Source organism: Poecile atricapillus, chromosome 12 (genome assembly GCF_030490865.1).
Source record: "Poecile atricapillus isolate bPoeAtr1 chromosome 12, bPoeAtr1.hap1, whole genome shotgun sequence".
NCBI lineage: Eukaryota > Metazoa > Chordata > Aves > Passeriformes > Paridae > Poecile > Poecile atricapillus.
In genome coordinates, this window is record NC_081260.1 from 11072071 (window position 1) to 11078796 (window position 6726).

Sequence of the window (6726 nt, forward strand, 5' to 3'; positions counted from 1 at the left end):
TTCGATGCAAAAAGCAGCAAAACCTTTTTTATGTTTCATAAGTCTAATATGGGTACAGAGAGTCTTTCTTAAGTTGGTAAATAATGTAAATACATGTCCTTTCAGAGAGTGAGTCTGTTATCTAGGTATTTTGTGTCATTTAATAAATATTAAACAGTTTTGTGTTGATAAACTCTTGTGTGTAAAATGCCTTCTTACTCCAAGTTCTGTATGTTTGGCTTACTAATGTTTATGGCTTCTTTAAATTCTTTAGCTTGTGCTTTGATAGCAAAATACTTGTTTGCTACTTAAAAATAATAAGTAGTTCCTTATTCATTCAGTCATTAAAATCCCTTGAGTTTTCTAAGTGGCTTCCATTCCTGAATTTTTATTATTTTGGGTTTTTTGCTAAGTCTTCTATAGTTCTTGGAGGGGAAGGAAATAAGCATCCTCATAGACTCTGAATCTGGATTAAAATGTGCACAAGTGACAGAAATACGCAAAAAAAAACCAGAGGTGGTGTCTTGTTGCTCCTCAGGGAGGCACCTCTCCTGCTGTATGAATATTCCTTGTCTCCCACTTTATCCTTATTCTAATGACTCTGGAATGATTACTGAAGTATGAAGGACAAAGCTGTATAGGGAATTTGCTTCTCCTATTAAGAATGGCTAATTGGCCATTTCTTGATTTTTCTTCTTCACCCTGAACATTTGGGTTAAATCTGAGCAGAAGGACTGTGTCCAGCCTGGCCCTTCCCAGTTCAGGAGCCCTGAAGATTTGGTGGAGGGAGGAGATGGAGTGTTTAGAATTTCCTTCTTGAATTCTGGAAACTGGGATAGCTGTAGCAGAGCAGGTGCCGATCCTGTGAGCTGCTCTGTGGAAGGCTGGCATGGGCTTAGGGGGGCTGACCCTGCACTGCTGGAACCACACAACAGCTCTGGGGCAGGTGGGCTTGGACAGGTCTGGGAAGCATCTGCCACCAATCTGCTCAGGTGCTTCCTTCCTGTATTACAGCTTGGAGGCATCTAAATGCATGGGAGGTTTTTTCCACCAACACTTTCTACTTAAAAAGAGTATTTCCCACATACTTCACAGAAAAAAAAAAAAAAAAAAGTCTTGCAGGAACACATGACTGGAGACTGATAGATGATCTGTCTACTCTGAGAAAAGAAACAGCAGTAAATTCTTTCATTCCTTTTCCTGTGTGAAGTTCAATATACGCCACTGTACTTTCTCCTGATTGAGAAAAACTGATGACAAATCAAATTTACAATGGTAGCTTTGGATTTTCCTTTTTTTGTTCCCCCTTCAAGAGGCCAGGGCCTGTGGACATACTGTGGCATTTAAACAAAGGACACCTCAAAACTTACTGGAGTGGTTGAGAGACATTGTGCAAAGGCTATCTTGTAATACATGGAGTTAACTGGGAAGAGAAACAATTGCTGTTGGTTAACCTACAAAGGAACAGGTTCTTCTCCTGGTTAAGTAATTGTTTCCTGGTACAAGGTCACCTTTGAAATTACTCATAGCTTGTCTTGCTGCTGCTTATAGAAAATTAGCATTAGGATATAAATTAAACAAAAAAATAATTTGAAAGTGAATTTTCTAAAATCAGTAGGACATTGCAGTGCTGCAAATAAACCTCTTAAGCTGAGGAAAAGTAGTTCATACCAGCAAATACTATATTTCTATCAATTTCTAGGGATTTATGGAGACCAGCCACAGTTACTGTGTCTGACCCTAGGGCCCCACTAAGAATGCCAAGTCCAAGTGAAATGTTTCCAATGAGTCTTCTGTTTGTTCTTTGGTTACAGCTAGAACTGGTGCCTCTGGAGAGGGGCCCCTACCCCAACTCACACCTCTCAGTTATACCCCTGACACTCATCACCCAGTCCAAGTCAAACACATTATTCTGGTCGGTGGACTCTTGATTTCCTGCTGGGTTCCATTGTGGCTGGGCTGGCCACCTTCTCATGTAACTTTTTCTCTTGGCATTGTCTCCTTGATTCTTATCATGTCCCTTCTGCTTGTATCTGCTGAATTCCAAGAGTTCTTTTGCTACCAGCATTGTTACATTTGTTAGATCACAAGTTTAGTCAGCTCTTGCAGCCTAAGGAGACTATTCAGACAGGAGAATGCAAGTAACTTAATTTTTTCTATAACTGTTGATAGTTAGTTATTTTTGTCCTTAAAACAGTCAGTTGTTTGTCTGCTTGCAACACCTGTATTTTAAAGCTGGAGGAAAACAGCGATTGTGTTGTGGCGCATGCCACAATGAATCTCTGAAGAGCGACCTGCGCTTTCGGGGCCGGAATTCACAGCTTAAATAAAGGCTGATGAGTTATAAAGGGACGGGTCTGGGTCTTTGTGTGGAAATCCGAAAAAGTTTGATCTTTGAAAGGGTCTAGGGACAAAGACAAAGACAGGCTGAGGGTCTAGGATTATATATGGGGCAAGAGGGGGTGGATCTGAGGGTCAGGGTCCCATGGGGACGGGTAAAAGTGGTGCATAGGAGGGGCAACCAACTCAGGGAACCAAGAGGGTAATGGTGGTGGAACAGTGCAGCAAACTGGGGCCAAGGGGGATTGAGGGAAGGCAGAACACTCTAGGGAACTTACAAATAAGGTGAATGGGGGTGAACTGGGGTGACATCAACTTGATAAACCAACAGGGGAACAAACTTAATACATGATCCTAGAGTTGAGAAGACCTGTGGGAGAGAGGCCTTCTCTCACTCCAACCTCTCTGTTACCATCTCTCCAGGATCAAGGGAGGAGGATTTTAGTCACAGGCCCATGGGGCCTCCATAGGATGTCACTACGTACTTCTGTGTTAAAATGCCTGAGTAATAGTAATTTGCTATGAAATTTTGTCTTTTCAAAAAAGTAAGTCCACAGATTGTCTTCCATCTAATGATATTTGCAGTAACAAGGAAGTTCCAGTAATTGCTTTTCAGTAGATCCAACATTTAGATGTGTTATACAATTAAAAGGAATGCAGAGGGTCACTGCATTCCTTGAGACCTTTGCAGGGCTCAAGGGCTCCCATGCTTCTTTGCAAAGCTTAGTCATTATGACTTTGCAGAGACGGGCTAGAATGCAAGTAAATTGCATGTGAAATGATGTGGAATAGATTGCTTGTTACTATTTGGAGCAGTAAATAGTTTTAATTCAGTGTGAAATATCAGTGCTGGACCATTAGCAACATGTTCACTTAATATATAGTTTTATGTTCCCCTTCTGGACTGAACTTCCTATGAAATTATCATAGTGCCTGTTCCTGTTTTACCCTTGTGTAGTCTCTGAAGCTCAAGGTATAGCTGAAAAAATTCATTATCATGGCCAAAAACAGATACCTTTATCAAAAGCAGGCCCTTATTTATATCCACAAAGTCCTTCAGCTGGTGCTAGTTTGAGGCTCAAGGCAAGCTGCTCTATTAATTATCAGTGAAGGCTGGGCAGGGCACTGCACAGGGCAAGTTTTGCCACATGCATTCTGGGGAGAAGGTGCAGCTTTCATGCATAAGATGGGAACAAAAACTACAAAACACAGCCTCTGCAGAGGTGAGCTGAAACCTTGTCATTGCACAGGTAAAGCTTGTTTGTAGGATGTGGCTGGGGAGTAGGTCAGAACTGGTTCTACTACCACAGGGCTGTGATTCTGTCACTTGTAGAACTTGCACTGCATGTCTATCCCTTCAGTTTCTCCCTTTTTACTCCTACAGCAGCAGCTGCTGCTTCAAATCCTAGCTCCAAAAGTACAGAGCAAACACACAACCTCAAACTGGAGAGAGATCATTCCCCCAAACAGCTGTGTTTCAGGACAACCCAGTGAACAGGCATTAGCCTGGTGTGTGCCAGACGTGGTTTCTGATCTCTGTCAGCTGGAAACTATAGACTAAGTACAAATATCATTATGTTCTCTGTAAAAGGGATGTTATGTTATTCTAGGTTACAAGGGATCCTGTAGCACTGAAGTCCTGCAGTTAAAATATCCAGTCACTTGACTGGATAATAACCAGTTTCCCTCCCAGCCTTATATTTTAGCTGTAATTTCTTTTCCTGCTGAAATCTCTCAGAAAATGTTACAGCCAACACATCTTTCATAAGAGCTGGAAGTGGGAGGCGTCTCCTGTGCAGAGCCATTTTCATGCAATGATTTCTGCTCTGAAGCTGACAGATGTATCTCCAGCAAGTTAGCACTGTATGACAATCAAACCACAAAAGCAACCTCTGCTGTGCTGTAACAAGCCAAAGAACATGTTGTCAGTCAAACAAATTCTTTTTTTTTTTCCACATTAAACTGAGCTACATCTACAAGCAGCTTGGTCTGACTCACAAAATGCATTAAGTCTCATCTGCTGGCACATGTTAACCCAGCTGCTGAGTGCTGCAGCACACATCACATCCAGCAGCAGCTGGAAATGCTTCTGAGCACCGCGGGCACCCCAAGAGCGCTGGCACCCCGCACCCTGCACCCCGCAGCACCGAGGGGCAGCAGTGGGACAGCAAAGGGGCAGCTCCTGCCTTGCTTTCACCCCCGAGCCTGCAGCACACGATTAACCCGAGCTGTGTTTGTGTAACATGCTGTGACCAAGCTCCCGTGCCTCTGCCCCCAGCCTCGCCGGGAATGGGTTTTTCCAGCTGCGTCGTGACACGAGCGCTCCTACAGGAAGTTTCGCAGCTCTCTGGTCGCTCCACCGCCCTACCAAGCTTTCTTTTTTTAGCTTTTCACATGATTTCCCCAGTCTTGACTCAGCAGTTTCTCGCAGCAGCGCTTATTGGTTTGGTTTCCTACCACCACCTCCCCCAGAAGCGCAGCTCCCAAACGCTGCCATCTGCCCGCAGCCTGCGCAGGGATCCCCGGAGTGTTTTATCGGAGCTATCAGCGCGGAGCTGCCGGGAGCCGTCCCTGCCCTGCAGACACACACACAGCTGAGGCACTGCAGATGTCAGCCTGTGCTGGCACTCCCTGGTCCTCGCTGCGGTGTCCGGACCCCAAATCATCAGTCCACAGGCTACAAACTGGAGCTGTGTCAGAAGGAAAACTCGTGAGTAGCTGTAACTCTCAGTTGCTGACACAACAAGAAGGTCCCTGTAGTTCATCACCCTCTGCCAAGTGAATCTGGGACATCTCTGGCCAGCATTAATACATTCCTCTTTCCACCCCTTCCACATGAAATGGAACCAAATCCTTTCTCTGCCTCCTGGGAAGGAATAATCGGTTCTGCCATAATCTTTTCCCAGGAAAAAATACAGGAATTGTCCTTTTGTTTAGAGATATCTAAAAGAAGAAATAAAAATACATTAGAATAAAGTCATGATTACTGCATGTCCTAGGGACTATCTCTTTCTTCTTTTTATCACAACCTCTATTCTTCTGCACCAGAAATCAGAAACATTAAGTTACTCTGTGCTTCATTAAACAGTGAACACTTTGCTTCTGACAACACACATCCATCAACTTTGGCAAGTCCCAGGGCTAAGAAAAGTTTGATTACAGACATAGTATCTAAACTGCTGAAACTGCTAAAGGATTCATGAAGGATTAAGCATATGATGCAAATGAAATTAGGCACAAAATTATACTCCTTAATGAACTAAAGCTTTAAAAATAAATTTTAAGGTTTGCATATTTGCTCTCAGTACATGTCAATACCTTCTGAAAACAACAGATGTCAGGCAGTATAACATGCAATAAAACTGTAATGCTGTACAGAAACATTACCGTCCTCCTTCTCACATCCAGCAATAAACATAAGGAATATCAATATCTTAGAAAACCAGGATCAGCTTGCCATCCATCAATGGCTCACAAAATCATGCCAACTGTAAAATCATTTCTTTCTACTAAGCAAGAGGGTACGGCTTTTTCTCTGCATTATGGTAACAATCATTCACTCTTCTCTTATTAAAGGAAAACAGCCGAGAATGTGAGTTTGAGCTTATGTTACTGAAGTCCAACTATCACGTGAATTTTATTGTTAAGACTTCCACAATCAATAAAGAAATTACTCATGATAAATAATATGCAGTGAGTATTTGTTACAGGTTGAATCCTACAAGCAGTGAATATAATAACTTATGCAATTAAAGAGGAATCAGATGACATCTGACCCTAACTACTAAATCCTTTTCTAAGGACAGCTGAAGGATTTGTTAAACATGAGAGGAACAGAGCTTCATTTTGCTCCCTCCAGAGCTACAAAAAGGAGACAGGCCTTGGGAACTGCCAAAAAATTCTCTGTTTAGGGAGACCAGTGCCAAAATCAAGCTTCTGTCAGTTGGCTGGGCAAAAGAATATCACTGTGAAAACGCAAGAGTACGTTGCTTTTAACAACCTTTTATCATGTCCAGATGGCTGGAGCATGTGAGCTTTCTGGATAAACCTCTTCCTGTACACGAACACGAGGTGTTTGTACCAACCCCTTGGAGGTGGAATTTGATCCTTTGGTCTCCCCAGGGATTCCACACATGGGCAGAAACCCTTTGAGCAGCCTTTGTGGTTGTCTCAGATCTTCCTGGACCCGCAGTCCCTTTGTGACTGTATGATAATGACAATAAACCATCACCTTAGTCCACCAAGATCGTGTAAGATATGACATCGCACCACCACAAGCCTGTGGCAGGCTGTTACATGGCAGGGATGGAGTACAGGGAGGGTGAAGTAACCAGATGCAAACAGAGAAATAATCTGTTTTCTGGTATTAATGATGATATTTCTAGTGCAAAGCAAGATATTTTCCAT